Source organism: Aulonocara stuartgranti (genome assembly GCF_965226115.1).
Source record: "Aulonocara stuartgranti genome assembly, chromosome: 2".
In the NCBI taxonomy this organism is placed as follows: Eukaryota; Metazoa; Chordata; class Actinopteri; order Cichliformes; family Cichlidae; genus Aulonocara; species Aulonocara stuartgranti.
Genome location: NC_138940.1, coordinates 23803885 through 23825559, shown reverse-complemented (window position 1 = coordinate 23825559; position 21675 = coordinate 23803885). Strand labels below are relative to the sequence as shown.

Below are 21675 nucleotides of genomic sequence, written 5' to 3'. Positions count from 1 at the left end.
AACTTTGTATCCACCCTCTCATCCAAATCTCCTTTTTCTTTCGGCTCTTTCGGCATCTCACCCTATCTCTGGCATCCTCTTCTGTCACACCAACCCTATGCATGTCCTCCTTCATCACATCCATGTGTCTGCCCTGGGGTCTTCCTGGCAGCTCTATCATCAACATCCATGTCAGAGCCATCCCCACTTTGCCTCTCTAAGGGTCTCCAAAACGCTCAACGTGATGTCTCCCTTTGATATTATCATCCACAATCAACCATCACCTGCCCGTCTGCATTTTTCTCCTTAACTCCACACCTACCCAACACCTCATCATCTCTGGTCCCTTTACCTACACATCCATTGACGTCCACTCCAATCATCACTGTCTCTTCTAACTGACATCCAACCTGTGGGGGCATACACACGGATAACACTCAACACTTCAAGCTCATGATCCTGTCTGATTCTCACTTAAACTCCACAAAACTGTTACTGTTACATACTTTTTCTTCAGGATTGCCCCTTCTAGCTACACCATGGTAGAACAGCTTGAATCCACACCCAGTACTCCTGGCCTTGCTTCCCTTCCACAAGGTCTCCTGAGCACGCAATATATCTATTTTCCTTCTTTCTCTCTGTCCTATCAGGCAGCTCTCTCCCTTTACTAGTCAAAGCACTTCTTCCTTTCCTTCTTTCTTGCTGCCTCTGGACATGCCTTCCCCCTGTCCTCCTCCTTTGTCTTCAGCCAACAGTCTCCACTGCCACCCTGTTGGCCAACAGCACCGGAGGCAGTCGTTGTTAACCCAGGCCCTAACCGATCTGGTATGGAAATCTCATTCTTGATGATCCGCATGTTTGATTTGGCAAAGGTTTTATGCCGGATGCGCTTTTTGAACACAACCCTGCCCATTTATCTGGTGGTTTGGGCACTAGAAGGACTGGCTTGTGGCCCCTCCATGGCTGAGTTCTCCCTCTCATCCAAATACATCCCTTATTCTGGCTCCAAAATACCAAGGTGGTGACAGCTGTACAGGCTATCTTGTATTGACACATAAGGTCAAATATACAGCAGTAGCAAAAAAAACCTATTAATTGTGAATACTCTACTCTCTCTGCATCTTAACTGTAATAACTTTGATCTTTTAATTCTCATTTTAGGTCCTTGCATGATAAGTAATGAAGCCCTCCTCATGCTGAGTTTCTTTTTGTTTAATTAATTCTAATGCAGCTTTGCCCAGTCTGTGATAACAATGAGGGTTGTATGTCTCACTGCCTCCATCTGTCCTACTAGAACATGTCTGGGAACACAACATCACCAGAACAACAGAACGGTTAATCTGCCTTATTTACTTCGCCCAATATGGCTGCTTTGTCACACACATCATTTGTCCTCCAGGATAAATATTTCTCCAGCGTTGCTGCACACTAAATGTTGATTTATCCTCAGCCTGTTAAACTGGCCAATCTGCATATGGTGTGTTTGTGTTTTGTCAGGATGCATCCACTGTGACAATATATACTATAATTATCATCTAAGTGTGGCAGCAGAGCTGGAGTCCATTCCCTGGTCTGCAGAGACCTGAGTTTGTGTGAACTTGGTTTTCATTTTGTGAATTATGTACTGAAAATATCTTGTCTGATAAAGGACTGATTTAATAGGCGAACAATTTAATGTTGTCTGATTTGATTGTAACGAACAAGATTTTGACTCATTTTGTTCTCCTCAAAGGGAGCTAAAGTGGGGAGTGGGAGAGAGAGAATGAGAAAAAGATGAAGATCTGATTTGTCGTCGAGCTATTTATGTTGCTGAAACAAAGAGAATTTGGAGCAGGCCATTTAACTTAATGCTCTCTCGTCTTTGCTAACGGTCTGATGATAATTAGTATTACTAATCAAGACACTTGTGTCTTCTCTCCCCTGTTGTGTCACCATCCCCCTGGGCCATTGTAAACTGTCTATTGTTATGAAGGGTACTCAGTTGTTCCTTTTATGTTTCCATTGGATATACATGAGTACAATCTAATGTATTTCCCATCTGCACTGTCTGTTGACGCGGCATTAATGGTCTTATTTTTTTGTTTCGTGTCAGCTGACAAATAGCAACTGAAACACCTAAATCATCACTTCATTTTCCTTGTTTGAACACTGCTAACAAACTTAATTTGCTGGATGTGAGTTGGATAGAATCGAGTGTTTCATGAAAACCAGGTGTTCTTGTGAGTGATGAGCTGCCGCTAGTTCAGTAACTCGCTGAATAAATAATGGGTGAATAAATAAGTTAAATCAGACGATTGTTCAGAATTTAAATACTTAAGTGAAATACAGAAGATTCATTGATTGTCTGTATGCCGTCTTCCCTTGAGTAGCTAGTGAAAAATGAATAACTATTTTCAATTGATGGGTGAAACGTCTGTTAATTGACTGATTATTTAGAGAATTTCTGCCAGTCTCATATGTGATGAAATTGATTTTATATTGCAGTCCACAATGAAGCTGCTTCATGTCTTGTTTGGTCCACAAAACACTGTCCCTGAGGAGAGTCTCACAATTTTAGAAGCTTGGACATTTTTCAGTAATTTCCAATAAAGCTAAAAGTTTGAGGCTCGGTAACCTTGCCTGAAAATTAGAGACTGGGCTCGGCCACCAAATGCTTACCTCCTGGAGCAGGTAAGCATTTGGTGGCCTGTGGCAGATGCATTAGCGCCCTGTGGAGCCACTAACCACAGGGAGGTGTTGGGAGGGAGCCACAGATTAATTATGACTAATGGAGACAAACTTCAAGCAAATAGATTGAAGTGACTACGAGTGCATGATTGATGCAGGATACTGTTGATTGAGCCTGGAACTAGCTTTAGTTTAGCATGCTAGCATGCTAATTTAGCTAATTTATCTGTAGCTAGGGTTGCCAACCGTCCCTTAAAAAACGGAATCGTCCCGTATTTCGAAACAAAAGTACACGTCCCGTATTGAGCTAATAAGGGACGCACTTTGTCCCGTAATACAGTGAGAATCAAAAGTAGTCTATAAATGTTAATGGAATTAACGCTTTGTTTGAAAACATAATTCCCAGCCCCTCTCCTGCTTTGTGACCAATGAGCTGACAGCACACTTATGACAATTCGAGTATGACAATTCAGATTATCTCATTGGTCGAGGAAAGGTCGCTTGCGGAGAAAATACCGGAAGACAACAGATGACCACAACAACAAGCATGGCCAACAGGGAAACAAACGCCGACACTGCGGTGCACGTCTCGGATGACAGTACACCTAAAGCTGGGCAGACACTGCGATTTTTTTCAGTCACGTTATTCAGCTCTTGCTCAAACTGCACGATTGACTCGCAGGGATTAGAAGTTTGCAGGTCACGATGCAGGGTCTCACACTATACGGCCCGATGCTCTGATGCGACCTGAGTGCTCACACTGTGCCAACATAACATGAAGGTTATAACAGAAAATCTGTCGCTCGCTCTCTCTGTCTTTCACTCACACAGACACACCACCATCAACTTTGCTAAATTGCTAATGAAAAACATGATCAGGCAGCTGTGATTGAGCAGCAGTGTAAATCCAACTATTTTCACGGTTGTTGTGGTCGTGATAATTTTGTGATGCCACATCGAAAAGGCTCGGATGAGCTTTCCAAAGTTCTACAAGTTGTGCCTCCATCGCTTGTGTCCAGATCACACGCTGCACAGCCGTGCTGCGCCGTCTTTTTCACCGATGTTTACGTGTTTGCGCATGAGCAGTGTGAGCGGCTGTGGTGACACCCTCACGAGCGATTGATGATCGGGAGCTGGTCGTGAGGTGTTAATCGCTTCTCGTTACCCCACGTATACTACACGACGCACGATGAAGGCCAAAATCGGGCCGATCACCAAATCGGTCGCACGACTCAAAAATCGGCTCAAAATGGGCCAAAAATCGCACAGTGTAAGCCCAGCGTTAGAGCAGCAATGTTTGTTCCCCTCAGAGAAAGAAAAGAAAAAAGGCTGCAAAAGTACAGGGAGGACTGGGAAAAGGAAAACACCTGGCTGGGAAAGTGCACGATAACACCTATAAAGCGCACTGCACTGTGTGCCGGCGCACTTTTTCCATAGGCATGCTTCTAGTGGTGGGCACAAGAAGAACATGAGGGGCGTGAAAGCTCGGGGAACCCTTAACCAATTTTTTGTCCACCAGGCCACGGCAGAAGCAGATATGGTATGTAAACACTGGTTTGTTGTTTAAACCCTCTGGTTAAGGTTAATATGGGCATGTGCGGTGAATATCAGCGCTATGTGGCCAGAAGTGTGATAATATCATTTATTTTGTGTAATAAACAACTGCAAGGATGGATGATTACAACAAATAGATGAATAATACATAAAAGTAATACATAGATGAATAATGATGATGAGTTAAGGTGCGTAATCATGGGAACAAGCGGGTTTACAAACAGGAGCAGCTGATTAGCATTAGAAAAGCTGAAATAATACCTCAACTGAAGCCAATTGTACTAAATGCACTATATGTGCACTGTTACAAGAATATTTTTCGTTCTATTGCTTTCTATTAATTTATATAATTTTAAGTTAAGCAGGACAGAGTTCTTTTAAAGAAAGATTTACTTATATTCTCAAAAGTTAAGCATGACAGGCTTCTGTTTAAGAAAGAGACCTGTTTTACTGTGTTAATGTTGTCATTTTGAGCTAAAAATAAATGGCTAAATGATCATTTGTTTCCCATATGGTCATATCACAAAGAATATGCATCTGCTTAAATCAAATTCAAGTCAAATGGTTAAAAAATAATTTCACACACACAAAAAAAGAGCTACCACACTGGGAAGGGTGAAGACAACTGGGTTGCCCGGCCCTGGCCACGAGGTGTCCCTTATTTATTTTTCAGGGAGTTGGCAACCCTATCTGTAGCAGATTTCACAGCAATCCTTCAAATAGAAGTCTGAACTCAGAGAAAACTACAACAAAAAATCACCATGTGAATTAGAACAGGGGTGTTGTTATTGAGAGGCAACACTGATATCCCCTGAGCCACTGAAGAAAAAGCAAAAATATACACAACGCAGCAAAGCTATATACATAAAAGATGAGCAACATTCAACAAGATGAATTACCAAGCACATTTAACTGAAGAGGGCAGGAAGCCGACTGTATATTTGCTGGTTTCTTTGTTGTAGCACGGTTTCCCTGTAGATTATACTTTACTCAAGGTGTGGATATTGGCAGAGTGGAGAAGAATCACTGTGTGTGACTTCATCTCAATAAAATACAGCCTGTCATGGATTACAGATTAATTAGTTTGTCTTTACCTGAGAGCAGTGAGTGGAATCCAGCGAAGAAAAGACCAATTTTACACATCTCTGATTAAACAGTGTAAAATTACTTTTTAGAAATATGAGCCAAAAGGAAATTGTGGATTTTTACTTACTGGGGTGCATCATGAAGTCTGACTTGGAAAGCAGTTCTGTGTAATTTGAATTAATAACATGAATTAGACTTAAAATGAAAGGAAAATACCATTTGTGCTGACAAACTTTTCTTCCGAGATATGCCACTGGTGGGAGAAACTTGTCTTCAAGGCTTCCTGCCAGAAAGCCTTCAGGAAGTCAGGTGAGCTAGTAGAAAAAGTGTACCAGAGGCAGAAGGGCCGCAGAGGCAGCAGGCTGCACAGGATGACTGGGTTAAACACAGGATTTACACCCAGGAGATATGGATTCTAGTTCAGAAGTGATTATGAAGTTATTATTATTATGAACATATAAAGTTTCTTTTAATTATGGTCAATTTAGACAACAAAACAAAATGGTTCGATTTTGATTGGGCGGAAAATGCTTTTGATTAAAACATACCCTGCAGCAACTTTTAATGTGCTCTAGACCCCTCTCGGCAGAAAGCCCTCGTGACCAAATACATGAATGCGGGAAAATGTGTAGCATACATAACAAGAATCCTTTCAATATGTTTGGATGCAGTCTGCCTCCTGCCTGATTGTGACTGCAGTGCCAAGAATGAAGCCATATAAAGGTTTCTTTTACTGAGAAACTGCAGTAGAAGTAGTGCACGTACCTCTGCCACAATACAAGTCATTGACAAATCAATGGCTTTATAGGAAGAGATATGCCATTTAAAAAACACCCAGGACAAGCCATGAGCGTTTGTCTCTTTCGACATTACAAATCCCATACACTATACTTTCTGAACTCTTAGTCAGCACATAAAGTCAGCAGGCAAAATGCCCCCTGCCAGAACAACCCCTGGGGATGCTACAATGTAGCTGAAGTTTGTTTCAATATTTCTGACAAATGCATATTATAAATATTGCTTATGTTGGGGAATGGAACATCCTGAGAGCTTTTATTATATTTATATAGTTATTTAAAAAGGATGAACTCGGAGATTCAATTTGGATGTCATGAGTGGATTTGATACTGAATTTGGAATTTATGAAATGCCGTCAAACCCCAACCCACAGTGCATTCATCCAATTTTCAGCCAGTGGTTTTTAGCCTCTATATTGTTATTGTTGTGGTATGAACACACATTACCATATTCTTTAGTGTCTCCCGCAAGCCTTGTGTCAGGCGGTATTTCATCAACTCTTATATATCTTTTCTGATTTGCGGTTCTCTGTTGTTTTTCAGTAAGATGTAGCTGCTAGCTAGGACAATCATTTTGCACTCAAGAGCTAAAAACTAATCAGGGTCACAGAAATCAGTCATTCGCTGATAATGACAACAAAAACACCACAAGACAATTCAATGCTGTGCAAAAGTTTCGAGTCAGTCAGGAAAAGGTGCAATGATTTACTGAAATGTGTGCAAACATACATGGAAATACAGAATATCAAGTTCAAGTTCAAAGTTTATTCGCCACATTTTTGTTCGGCTCCAGCCTTGGGCCCGTGCAGCTGGTGCCGTGGTGTCCACATGTTGATGTCGTTGATTTTTCTTTTATGCGAGCAGCTCAGGAGAATTTCAAAGCTGTTCTTTAACACTCCGACACTGGTCTCTCAATCTCCCGTTGGAGAGCCGCGAGCCTCCCCATGATGGTATCAAACTTCTGTTCCGTGGTGTTGTCATTCTTTTGATTCTGAGACCCCACAACTGCAGTGAGCCTTTCTGCGATGTGATCCAACTTTCGCTCAAGGGTCTCATTTTGAGCAGGGCTCTCTTTGATGTATCCCATCATACGCTCAATGGTGTTATTTTGAGTATTCGTGGCAGCTGTAAGCGTCTCCAAGGTGTTAACCATGCTGCGTTCGTTGTGAGAGGTCGCGCCTCGTCCCATCGCTTCGATTCCAGCGGGCAGCCTTGGAGGGGGGGGTTTGAACAGCTGGTTCAGCTCTCTTAATTCTCCGATAAGCCAGGGCCAAGCCAGCTCCGATCAGCAAGAACCCTGTTATCATGGTTCCGAATAGGTAGATATCTTCAGCGTCCTCGATCGACAGTCCCGCCAGGCACATGACCCTCCAGTTCTGCCCCCCGTCCATCGTGTATCCGGCAGGGAAAGTCCCTCCAGGGCACTCGGGCTCTCCCGAGCCCAGACTTCTCGTTGAGAAAAGGGTGTCAATAGCATTCAGAGACCAGTTGATCAAATCCATAATTCTCTTTTAGGTTTTAGAGAATGACAGTGAGAGACTGTTCGAGGGAGAGTAATACACACGAGACAAGACAAGGACACAAGAGGCTAAGCAGGAAAGATAAGGGAAAGGAGGAGAAGAGAAAAGTGCGACCGCCTTCGCCGAGAGCCAAGAAGAGAGAAAAAAGGTAAATATGAGGTAAAAACAGAGTTTACACAATTCTAATGAGCTTGAAAGTCAATATTTGTTTACCTTTATTCTTCAACACTGTCTAAACTCTCTTATACAAGCTTTCTTGTCATTTCTTTAAGTAGTCTTCAGGAATAGATCTCTTGGCTTCGTGAAGGACGTTCGAAGCTCTTCTCTTTGTTCTGTTCTCTATCAAGATGATCCCACACCGCTTCTCTATCACTGTGGCCCAGGGTTTGTGAAACCAATCCATAAATTATTGTATGTGCATTGTGTGTTTTTCTATCTAGGTATGCTTTTACTGCATTGGCAGTGTGTTTGGGACCATTGTCATGCTGAAAAGTTAAGTCATTACCAGCCAGTTTTTAGATTGCATGGTGGATCAAAATCTGATGGTAAATTTCTGCATTCACAATTCCATCAAGGTTTGACAAGATCTCCAACATAGGTCTTTGCCCCAGCAAAAGACGTCAGGTCTTTGCTGGATTTTTTCTTAAGAACAAGACTTTCGGATACTCTTCACCTATAAAGGTAATTTTTCACGGTGCCACTTGTTCTTTTGTCTTCCACTTGTCCAGTTTCCTCAGCTCTTTTAAGAATACGTTGCATACATACCAAGCTTTATGCCAAGCTTTCAGCTGATAGATCTTATGCTACGTGCCGGGTTATGGATGAAATCCAGTAGAATGACGCTCCCACAGTAATACACCTTCCACCCATTTATTCCAGCCCAAACCATAACCTTATCCCTAACCTGAGTTACTGTTTTCCAAAGGAATTTAAGTAAATGAATGTACATGTGTAGATTCATTGCAAATGGTTCTCATGTTTCCTCATTTTTTCAATCTTGTAATACAGGGATGTGTTGGGTGCCCGGAAGCGTAATATACAGATGATTTGTCAACTAGCGTAAAATGTTACGCTTTGGGAGTGAGAACGTGTTGGTTATCTTGGCATTTCTCGTAGATCCCTTGAGCTAGGCTACATCCACACTAGCCCGGATAGATTTGAAAACGGCATTTTCGTCTGAAAACGCTCTGCGTCCACACTATCGTTTTCAGTCGTTTTCACAGAGTTGTGCGTCCACATTGAAACGGCCAAAAACGCTTACATTCCAGTCCTGCGCATGCATGAAACGTAAGACGATTCAACCTGCCTCATTTCTGTCTGCAGTTAATTTATTTTCCAGCTCTTTGAAACGTCGCAACAAAACGTGGAGGAAAAGCACCGAGTTTTTTAAATGGACTATTAATGAGGTGGAGTTGTTGCTGCGAGTAACACAAAAGTACAAAGTTGCAAAAGCAAGTGAGAATTAAAGAATTTGAAGAACAGCTGTTTGGAGCATGTACAGACTGATATTAATCTTTAATCTCACAATTGAGAGCAAACAAAACAACTGCTGTATAACGCCCTCCGCTATCTTAGTTTAATTGGTCACTTGACTGCATCACATGACTAAAATGTGTCATCGTTTTTAAAAAGTCTCAGTTTTCGCCGTTCACATTGCAACGCGAAAGCACCGTTTTCAAATGTATGCGTTTTCGAGAGCGTTTTCAAAACGCTGCGTTTTCCTCAAGAGAAAACGCCATCTCAGTGTGGACTGGAGGCCAAAACGGAGAGAAAACGATGCGTTTTCAAACAAAAATGCATTAGTGTGGACGTAGACTTAGGTGCCCTTTTTTATACTGGAATAAGTCATAGAAAAATATAAAAATGTTCGTCAGAAAATGGTCAAGCGCAAGGACTGGAATTAAACTGAGTGGAAAAACAGCCAGTGTCCAAAGACAAACTTTTAAATACATTCAGAAATCCTTGACAACTATTGCTCAAGATCAAAGTCTGGCTCCTTGGAAGAAAAACACAAAGAAATGAGAGGTGGCTAAAGACTTTTGCACTGCACTTTATTATGGCTCTGTCTACTTTCTTTTCTACTATTCTGCTCTCCAATGGCTAATAATATATGATTCCACATGCTGTCATCTTACACCGTGTGAATACTTTCTGTGCTTACAATTTGTTGTGTGCATTCCAGAGTGGCTGGAAATCATTTCAAAAGCAACAGCTGTTTCCTTTCTGGCAATTTGCTGAAAAAATTGGAGACGTGTCAATGCTGTATTTATTCAGAGTGTTGTTATTGACATCATGCCAAAGAATTAATTTACCTCACTTGAAAACATATCATTATTCATGAGTCACCTTTAACAGCAAAAATCAGCGATCGTCCAAAAAGCTAAGCCTGGATCAAAACACAACAAGACAGTGAGAATGAGTGCGATTTACCATCCCTGGAGACAACACAACCTTGATGGGCTTCAGAAACTGCTTGTGTCTGACAGGGTTGTTTGGTCTCTCCCTAGTGACCTTATTCATGAAACTGTCCTTAAAAAAACAGAAAAGCAAGTAAAATCAGTGCTCTGTGTGCTTGATAATAGAACATTTAAAAAGAAAACAAGTTTGCTGTTTATTGTCAGATACATGCACAGTACGTGACAGCTGAAGAGCCAGCATGGATGTTATTTGAAATGGAGAAGGGGGGGGGGGCTAATTTGAAATCTCATGCATATTCACATGTTAAGGTAGGGCAGCCTGACTCTTGAAGATGTTTCAAAGTGTTCCAGCTTTACTCATCTGTCACACACTTTGTACTGTGCAAAGCTCTACTGGGAGAAGGTTCGTATGTTTTGCAAAAGACTCCTTTCAACATGTGCTTTTGGCAAGCCATCAGCCCCCTAGCCAGCTCGGCTGTGATATGCGTGTTCGAACTAGTGCATAATAAGAAAGTAGTCTTAAGCCTGAAAAAATACCATTATTTCTCATTTAGCTGTTCTAAACTCATCAGTGCAAGCTCTACCACTGAGGATAGGGTGCTCGTGCAGCTGCAGCTGTGATAATGTGCAATATGCACTCATTGTGTGTGACTGTGTATGAATTATTCAGCTGCACGTGTGTTTCTGTGCTTACATTTGTATGGGCACCGTGTGGGTGTGTGTCCCTCTGAGACAGGATTAAGTGTAGATAGAGTTTTCAGAGTAGAACCGATCTCTCTGAGACACGGGGGTCTCTGGGCTCTCTGTGCTGAGCCCCAGTTCTCCTCCTCGGCATTTCCCTCCCACTCCTTTTAGCACCATGCTTAAACACTGTTGGGCCTTGGGATGAAACCTGGATACAGTACTGTAGGCTCAAGGTTATGGTTTCCATTTGAAATCAGCCTGAATCTTTGTCTTTTTATATATATATTTTTTCTAAGAGCAGTGAAGGGGAGAGGAGTCTGCTAATGGATAGCTAGAAGCATAGATAATATGTGCTCCCCACTCTTTCTGATCACCAGCTCTGTGGGTGTCAGGCTTTAGAAAAAAGAAAAGAAAAGAAAAAAGCAAAGTAAAACTCAAGTTTTGTGCACTGCAACCTCCGAGTATGCGAAGGATGAACAGAAAGAAGGTCGCTGTCATATTTGAGGCCAAGAAGCAACAGTGAATACCCACAGTGTTTGTGTTTTTCATCACCTGATGTCTGTGGGAGAGTGAAGGAAGATTTTTTTTTACCTTTTGCGCACAGAGCAAAATTGAAGAGACAAGCGGACATTACCTTGCAAAGTCAAGACCCAACATTTGCAATGTGTATTGACATATTGATTTTCCTTGGCAGCTATTGGCAGAAGGAGTGAGGAGGATGGGGCCATGTGTGCAGGTCCACAGGAGCTCGGTGAGATCCAGGCAGCATTATGCACACCAAGAGAATGAGGCTTAGCATATATTGAGTGTTTATGCTGCAGAATAGAAAGTGTGGAGCACCTTTGCTTAAACTCACTGACTGTTAAATTGGGCTTAACTAAAAATCCCTCTTACACAAACAGAAAGTGAGCCAGGCCCTTTCTCCTCCTTCTTCACCCTTTTTAAAAAATAAAATCTTTTTCATGTGAGCATGCTCTTTTTCGGGTTCTGCTGTACATGCAGATATACAGATGCAGGTGTACATGAAAAGGATCAAGAATGAGTAGATGAAGGATAATGTGTTGAAAGAGGTGATTTGGAGAAGAGTGAAAGATATCCATTGTTTGTCTTCTTAAGGGCAGGGCACACATGGGGGACAGAGCAGGAGTGTATCTGGATTAGAGCGAGGCTCCTTCCTGAATATATAACCAGCCCAAGGTCTCCTCTGCTCTCCTCTCCTCTCCTTCTGCACAATTGCCATTACAGAGTTGTGCGACTGTAAAATATTAACATCGTTTTTTCTTTTTTCTTTTTTTTTTAAATTCTTACTGGACACCTTTTTGATGTCAACTAGATAATGAGAATAGCACATGACAAGCACGCAAGCTTGTGCAGTTCACTCACGTCGCTTTCCTGATGTAAAATGGGTCAAAAGTAGAAATCATGGTTAGGGATGCATTTTTTATGACTTGCTTATAAGCATGGATGGGAAAGAGCAGTGTATGTCAAGACACGTTTTGATACACAATATAAAATGCTCCAAATAAAAATGCAGAAAATGAGGTAAATGTGCACCATAACGTGAAAACAAAATCCTTTATTTTATTTATTTATTTATTTTCTTCTGTATGAAACTACGATAAAGTACATTTCCCCCTGGAACACTGCAACACTGTTTCACTAAACTGAACTTTATACGAGTGAAATATCAAACGGACTGACTGATCAAACAGCAACAAATATTAAATGCACAAGCGATCATTCATGTAGCTGCCTCACATTGCTCCCCAAGCTGAGGTTAGGTTCTATTGTTATCCGTCATAGTGTGAAATTCATTTCATAAAATGTATACCATCTCCCTGTGGCAGCATCAGTCTCTTAAACACCTGAAGTATTTCTGTGGCATGCATTTCAATCTGCATGGTCCTCCTATCTAACGGCAATTAGGGGCTAAATACAGTAAATGTATGTGTTGCCTGTGTAGAGCACGCAGATACATGAGTAATAAGGAACATGACCAGTCATGTCAGATCCTTCTCTTGTAAATTTGCCTAATGTCCAGCAGCTATAACGAAAGCATTGTTTGTGCAATATAAAAAGAGTCAGCATGTTCCCTCCTGCTAACCTCTCGCTGATAAGTGTGAGGAAATGATTGTGTTCAATTTGCAGCATGCTGTCTTCGAAAATATTTAGGCTTGACGACAAAAGTTACTGGACACAGATAAAATGTGTTTCTAGCAGGGTTATTCTCGGTGTCTTATTGGGTAAGTCAGAATGCTAATCAAATGCACACAAACAAGAGAGATAAAATTCAACATTATGTGGATTTCACATGTATATCTTTTTGTTTTGTTTGTTCTTTTTGTTTTACCTTAGCTTAGTATGAAGACTGAAGATGTGGTAAAGAACTCAATTCAGACACCTCTAGGGCTTTTTATACAACAAGATATAGCTGGGTTGCTTTTTACTGATCTTTTTTCACCTTTGGATAGAGACAAGCAGGCTGGGTGTTTCCCTCTGTTTCCAGTGTTTATCCTGAGTTAGTTGACTTTTGGCTGTAGCTTCGTATTTACCACCAAGTATATCTGAGCGGTTTTGACCTTTTCAGGGGAACACGTGCATTTTCCAGAATGTCGAAATATTGCCGGTATCACAATTCACCATTCCTCTTCACTCACACTTCCCCACAGTGAGAAAGGATGCTTGTCTTAGCATGCAGTGCAGCACTGAGGCTATTTTGGAACCCCCCTCTCTCCGGCTTGGCTCCTGTCAGATGAGATGTCATGAATTTAAGCAGAGATGTGGCAAGTAAAACTGCATGAATCTATAACTATAACCTCAGTGCCTTTCACATGTGATATCTGGAAACACGTACGTATATATTTGGACACAAGCTGAGACGCCGACTCCCACACGTGCACATGTAACGCAATTATGTTTCAGCTGATGCTGGAAGGCTGACGGTAAGACACAGCTTACCCCCAGCTGAGCAGGCATGACTTAGCCCGAGTTTTACAACTAGCCTTATTGATTTCCTCATTATCTTCTTCACAGGCGATCCCCCTGTAGGGGATCAACGGCCAGCACTCTACTCGCTTCTATTTAGCTCTATTGTGCTGCAAATGGAATGTGATATCACGACACTCCCCGAACAGATAAAGCTTAAAGCGTCAGTTCACCAACAGTATGAATATTCCAAGCGTCGGTGGGATGCAGGCTATTTTGGTTTTACTCAAAAAAAAGAGGGGGAAAGAAATTCAACAATGAGAACCACTTTGCACCAGTGAAATATTCTCAATAGAAAAAGCTGACGCCGAGCTTTGTCGATTACTCAGATGAACCTGAAAGACCAAGCTTCCTAATGACATTTTTCAGATCTTTGAGAACGCACAGGGAAGGCAGCTAATGGACCATGAGGTGACATTGACTTGGCTGGAAATTGTTCACTAATCCTTTTGAGTGTCCAGACTCTGAGTATGTGCAGTTATCCACTGAAAAGTTCACTCAAAAAAATTTGACAATGGCTAGAAAAATGCTGTGTCCACAGTATGTACTTTTTGTCAACAATCCCACATCGTGATGTGCCACATTTACTGATGCCAAACTGGCGTTTTAGGACCGGACATGGTGGCGTTGACGTAAAATGACAATAATTAACCGTCTGAAATCTCTATCCTGTTCTCACTGTTGACTGAATTGCTGCTAGTGTTACAAAAGGCACAGTTACGAGTGACAGATTTCTATTTTTCCTTTAAAGCAGATAACCTCTGGCCATCTTTTCACGTTCTACATTATATGACTGTTGATGCATACACTGACAGACAAAGCTTCAGAATCAACATAATATTCCTTTGTTTAGGCTGATGGTATTAACAGTCAGCACAAATCACATCAGGAAGGAACTGTGTCATTGTGCTGTAATTGGAATTATGCAAATAGTTGCAAGGCAGGACTCTGTAATAACCACACTTATTCAGAAATTTCCTTTTTTATTATTAGTTCACTCTGAGGCATGGACTTTTCATCATTTATGTGGCATTCATTATTTCCTGTCGCCACCTTATGCTGCTTTTCTTGTATCGACTTGTAAACAGAAGGACATGAAAAAAACAAGTGCATCCTATTGAACGACGAGCAGGCAAACAAAGTTAACAGTCAAAGAAGCTTTTCATGCATAAGTGTTGATTTCTCTGGGGAGGATCAGCAGGCACTTTTTCTCTCTTTCCCAATTCGATCCGCTCCTGTGCTGCTGTAAAGTTAGGCTCTGAAGAGACGAAAGAGAAATCCATACGTGTCTCCGTCTGGCCATTGATATTCTCCTTACTCCCTTCTTTTTCTCCACATCTCCATCACCCCATCGTTCTCTCTCTCTCTCTTCATGCTTTCTCAGATGGTCCGTGGTGGCCAATCCATCCTCACGCCCTCCACTGGCCAGGTCAGAACATCCAATATCCCATGGATTCACACTTTCGCTCCCTCCCCAGTCGCCTGCACTCGAGAAACTTACCCAGCAACCCACCCACTCAGTCTTCCCTCTCCTTCAGCCTCACATCAGTCTTAGAATACTCAGTCTATCCTTTCACCTTTTTACCCTTTCTCTCAATCTGCTGTGAAATGTTTGTCGTGCATTTCGTTTTGTGCCCTTTTGCATTTCTACATCGCTGTTCCCTTTTCTCCTCTAAACGCATGAGGAATACTTACCTGCTGGCAGAGGATCACATAATGAGTCTCCCACCCACTTCCATTTGTGACCTCCACTTTGTCTGAATAATCAGAAGAGCTTTGTTTTCCATCATTTTCTGTCACATATAAAGCTTTTGCTTCAAAAAAAGATTAAAAAAAAAAAACAACTATACTTATCTGAAGCATAGATGCAGTTTTGCAGCTTTTAGCACTCACACAATACATCTGTGTTACAGCAATGTGACTCTTTTTAGTTATTATTATTGTTATTATTATGCATGGATTCGTTCATTCAATCATTCTTTATAACCATAATATATAACAACAGGGTTATTAGTTCAGGAAATTCGATGTAGGGTTAATATCAGTTTGTTGGTCCACTACGTGTTAACTTGGCACCGACACTTGACTAGTTACCAAAGGTAGAGTAATCCACCAACTTTTTCTTGCTACATTTTTATGTTTCTGGCAATAATTTTGAGTAAAATGTAACTAAAATATATAGAATAACATTTTTATTTATTCAAATACTTAATCATTAAGAAAACTAAGCATGGGATAAACAGAATCTATATCAGTGTCAATTTCATTTAACCAGATTCCATTAAATGTAACATTTTCCATTGTGCTAAATAAAATTTACATGTATTCAAATAATTTAAAGTCAGCATCTTGTACATAATTTTGGTTTTATGTCTATGACGTTGGCAATAACACCCTGGCCTTTGTCTCATACCAGCATAAGGGTACATGGTAAAATTTAGAAACTAAAAGTGGCAAAGTGTGAATTAACTGCTGGAGATGCAGAATGGGTGAGTCCCAAATTAAACTTTTCTCAACTTCTAAGAGGAAAATTAAAGCAACTACTGATGAGAGCAAAGGTTAACACTGATTGACTTACTCTACAATAAGGTAGTGTGACGGTCCTGGGTCGGTGACCTAGTGTTTTGAGTTTGTACTTTTGTTCTCTTAGGATGGTTGTGTTTTGAGTTTCGGTTTGTACTTCTAGCTCTTATGTTCTCCTTGGCTTGAGATTTCTGGTACTTCGGTTTTGGTCCCTGTGCCCCATGTTCAGTGTAGGTTTACTTCTGTCCTCATGTTTGTCTTCTCATTCCCCAGTCAGTGGTGTCTCATGTCGCTCCTGTCTCCGTACTCAGTGTTCCTTCTGTTCAGCGTCTAGTCTGGGGCTGTGTCCCAATTAAGAGACTGCACGCTTGAAGTACGCATTTTGAGTGCGATTACGTCACCGCCACGCGACGACGGCTGTCCCGAAGTGTACTTCAAATACATACTTCAAATGCATACTCCAAATGCGCCGTCGATTTCCCCAAATATCAAGCGTGGTCCGGTGTACGGTTCGTGGTCACATATATCCCACAATCCATAGCGCGGCGGTGGGTGTGGATAATTTTGCCGCAAAATACGGCAGACGGCAGACGGGAGCGGCCGAAGAGTGAACTGTCAAAAGTAAGTACTGAATATGATGTCACTTATTTATGTGCGAATGTTTAATAATGAAGAACATTAAAACATTACTGTTGGCCACATGTCGGCAAAGTTATGTGACATTAGTGATGTTTTGTACTTTCAGCGTTAACTTGGTTTTAAAGCCTCTACTTCAAAATATATATATAGTCGACCTTAATCATGGTTGCTAGGCAACCTGAACAGCACCACGAAGGCTAGACCGTCCCATTTCACAAGCCTCTCACTTCCGCACTTCTCATACTTATGGTACTTATGTGGTACTGTAGTGCACGTACTTCAAGCGTGCAGTCTCTTAATTGGGACACAGCATGGGTCTCTGTGTCTGTTGTGTACTTCCTGTTTTATTTTGACAGTCCTGCTCTATGTTCAGCCTCTCTTCCCCATCTCTGTGTAATTAGTACCAGCTGTGTTTCCCTTCTGTCTCCTGTTTCCTGATTACTCCGTCATGTATTTTAGTCCCCTGTCGTCCCTTGCCCAGTGTTGTGTCGTACCATCATACCACTCTCTGTGTGCGGGCCTGCCTGCCTGTTTAGTTTATTTGTATTTTCAGTTTCAGTTTTGTTATATGTTGCAGTACAAACTGCTTTACTGCAGTTTGAAGTGCACTTTTTGCCTTCAAGTCCTGCTTTTGGCTCCATCCCTGCCTGCCTGCACACAGCCATGACAGGTAGTAAATATATTAAACTGAGGTTTAATATAGAACGCACTCGATGACGCAGACTGGGGCATGTTCAGAAACAGCTCCAATGATGATGTCAACGTGTTTACGCAAGCGGTTGTGGGATTCATCGGGAAACTAGCGGATGATACCGTGGAGACAAAGACTATCACAACGTTTCCCAACCAGAAGCCGTGGGTGGATAAAACCATCCGCGACGCTCTGAGATCCCGCACCGCTGCCTACAACACGGGACTCACGACGGGGGACATGGACCCGTACAAAGCCGCGTCATATAACGTCCGGAGGGCGGTGAAAGAGGCGAAGCAGCGCTAAGGGGGGAAACTAGAGTCACAACTCCAACAGAGTGACTCTAGGAGCCTGTGGCGGGGACTAAGGACAATAACGGACTATAAAGCACCAACAACCAGTATGACGAACGCGGCCGTGACTCTGGCAGACGAGCTGAACACTTTCTATGCTCGCTTCGAGGCTGCAGCTAAGGACTCCAACAATGCTAGTGCTAGTGGCGCTAACGGCTGCAGACAGGAAGATACTGCCAGCACCGGAAACGTGCTCGTCATCTCCGAGCATGAAGTAAGGAGAGCCTTCAAAAGAGTGAACACCAGGAAAGCAGCAGGACCAGACGGCATCCCAGGTCGGATCCTAAGAGACTGCGCATACCAGCTAGCTCCTGTGTTCACTGAGATATTCAACATCTCTTTATCTCAGTCGGTGATCCCCACATGCTTCAAAGAGTCCATCATTGTTCCTGTCCCGAAGAAACCCCACCCTGCTTCTCTCAATGACTATCGCCCTGTAGCCCTCACCTCAGTAGTGATGAAGTGCTTTGAACGCCTGGTCAGAGACTTCATCATTTCTTCACTACCAGACACACTGGACCCACTACAATTCGCTTACCGTCCAAATCGTTCCACAGACGATGCCATCTCTCATCTCCTCCACACATCACTCACTCACTTGGACACTAGAAGGGGGAATTATGTTAAAATGCTCTTCATAGACTACAGCTCTGCATTTAACACTATAATTCCCTCCACACTCACCACCAAGCTGGAGCATCTGGGACTCAGCTCATCTATGTGTCAGTGGATCTCCAACTTCCTAACTGGCAGACCACAGGCAGTAAGGATGGGCGGACATGTCTCAGCCTCCACCACTCTCAGCACTGGAGCCCCCCAGGGGTGTGTTCTGAGCCCCCTGCTGTACTCTTTGTACACATATGACTGTGTGGCCACTACCAGCTCCACCACCATCATCAAGTTTGCTGACGACACCGTCGTGGTGGGCCTGATCTCTGATAACAACGAGACGGCCTACCTGAAGGAGATTAGGAATCTGGAGAACTGGTGCCAGAGGAACAACCTCCTTCTAAACGTCAGTAAGACAAAGGAGCTGATAGTGGACTTCAGCACTAAGCAGGAGAGGAACTACCAGACCCCCGTCATCAACGAGTGCCCAGTGGAGAGAGTGGACAGCTTCAAATACATCACGCAGGACCTGTCATGGTCCTGTCACATCAACACCGTGGTGAAAAAGGCCCGACAGCGTCTCTACCACCTCAGACGCTTGAGAGACTTCCAACTGCCCTCCAAGGTGCTCAGGAACTTTTACTCGTGCACCATAGAGAGCATCCTGGCGGGAAACATCTTAACCTGGTTCGGGAACAGCACCATGCAGGACAGACGAGCTCTACAGAGGGTTGTGCGATCAGCTGAGCGCACCATCCGCTCCGAGCTCCCTGACCTGCACTCAATCTACAGCAGGCGGTGCTGGACCAAGGCCAGGAAGATCGTGAAGGACCTCAGCCATCCCAACAACAGACTGTTCTCTCTGAGGTCAGGAAAGCAATTCCGCTCCCTGAAGACCAACACAGAGAGACTGAGGAGGAGCTTCTTCCCGCAGGCGATACGGTCTCTCAATCACACCACCACACAGTACTGACCCACACATACAGTTCTTACACACACACTGGACATTCTGGACATTGTTTTCACTTCATCACTTAAATCACTTTAAGCATATTTACACTGCAAAAGACATAATGTGGATTGCACAACACTGGTCACTACATTCTTCATTTCCGGTTAATACTTGTACAGCTGCTGTTATTGTGTATATATTTATTTATATTTCTTCATACATTCTTATATAGTTCTATATTGTGTATTTTGTTGTACAGTTATTTTATTTTCAACTTTAATTTATATATTTTATCTTATTCTTTCCCAGTTAAATTTACCCTTCATTCTAATTTGTGTTGTACAGTTATTCCTTTTTTGTTTTCTTTAGGTCACGAGCAGTTGTCCAAGCATTTCACTACATATCGTACTGTGTATGACTGTGTACGTGACAAATAAAATTTGAATTTGAATTTGAGATAATGGTACTGGCCTCAGCAGCTGGACAAGCTTTTATCAATGAAACACGCACACATCTCCAAATTGGACAGACGGAAGTAGACTGCATTGGATTTTAGTCAAGCAGAGTTATGCCTGCTTCCAGAGACAACAGCTGACTGTGGCCTCAAGATGGCAGTAATTTAAAGGAACTTTAAACAAAAAAACTCAAATACTTTTAAAATTATTTTAAGGCCTAAACTTGTAAATTTATTAAGGCTGTGGCCACTTTTGGTGAAAGGTGTATGTTGTTTTGTCTTGTTCAGGTTGTATGAAAAGGTAGCCACCAAATTTCCAATTTTAAAATCATAGTGAATTACAAGCACCTGTTTAAGCTAGCTAGCCAGTGCTAGTTGATAAAGCTCTGAATATACTTTTGTGTCCAAATACAGTCACACCCAGTTTTAAAATGTCAATCTGAGAACAATAAATGTTTCAAAATGAGTGCCTTTGAGTATCTTTTATGTTCAGTTAGCAGCCTGGTGCTGTGTAAAACATATTGTCTCATTGTCTCTACGTGTTATAAAACATGTCAAATGTGGCATTTACTACTATAAATATAATGCGCAACTGATTTACTCATGCACTACTCATCAGACACATGGCGCTGGATAGGAAGTTAGTGGTGCACAAAGGAAATCGAAACAGAGATAGTAATCATGATGGGGTGTGTAGTATAGTACTGCATATACAATTTTAGGCTGGCTGATAATCACAGCTTATTATGGAAGATGGAAACAGCATGTCTTTGAGGTCGAAGAAGAGAAGCTAGCGCTGGACTGTGTTAAAAGCACTTGAAAAATCAAATCAACACCCTGACAGAGCTATCTGCATTTTTTAAGTGTTCATACTTGAAGCATGAAAAGAATGGCATCCTCAACGCTAATTCTGCCCTTGTAAGCAAATTGCACTCAGTTCGCATTTCTGCCTGCCAAAAAACTCCAAAATACTCTAAATTGAAACAATCCTCTCCAAAGTTTTCATTACGTGTGAAGTGAGGAAAACTTTGTAGAGGTTTTTTTTCTTTTTTGTGCAAAAAGAATTGCCTGTCAGATGTAAACAACTAATACTCTTCTGTGACAGCATCTGGTTCTTGGCTTTTCAGTCGCTGGTGTTTTACTGTAGTCACCCTTTTAGTCATGTTTCGCCTAACCTCATTCTGTCACAACAGCACCCTAGTGGAAGCATAGGAAGGTGATAAAAATCAGAATTAATATCCAATTTATTGTATACATAAACTCACACCTGGACTAGCTGGTAGGGCTACTGTAGCTGGAAGGCTGCTACTATAACTGTGGACTAAGTGTGTGAAGGATTAAAGGAAACACCTGGATACTTGGACCATACAGGGTGAGGGGTGCTGTGGGGAAAATTTTGCAGCCTTGATTTGTGTTTACTTGCCCTTCCAGATGTAAGAGTCACTGCAAATCAATCAACTGTTCTCGCAAATCGCCATTACCTAATGATCAAATATCATCTTGTTGTGTGTGTTTCCTTCAAGATAGTGTGAGTAGTCAATGAATTGTTTAATTACTATAAAAGTTGTGAATCATGTGTTATGGCATATCTGCGGTCACACCAAATAAGACATTGAAGATTATGGGAATGAATGCCAAATTGCACTGAAGCTGTTCAGGCGGCACGTAGTGGATCTAAAACGTGACTGGGAGACTTTATGTTGGTTTTGCTTTTAATTTGTCCCCCCAATTGCAGGTTGCTTTAATGCAGCTACTTTCTCTTTTC

The 21675-nt window shown here is 42.1% G+C and overlaps 1 long non-coding RNA gene across 2 annotated transcripts in view; it reads left to right on the top strand.

Annotated features, from left to right (window-relative positions):
• The first annotated feature begins 14673 nt into the window (after window positions 1-14673).
• LOC309718420 overlaps window positions 14674-21675 on the top strand; it is a 30164-nt gene continuing 23162 nt past the window's right edge. The window contains exon 1 of one of the 2 annotated variants that reach the window (XR_014279970.1): window positions 14674-16833. This is a non-coding gene — a long non-coding RNA (uncharacterized lncRNA). The remainder of the gene's footprint in view (window positions 16834-21675) is intronic. The other variant, XR_014279971.1, reaches the window with a different exon arrangement.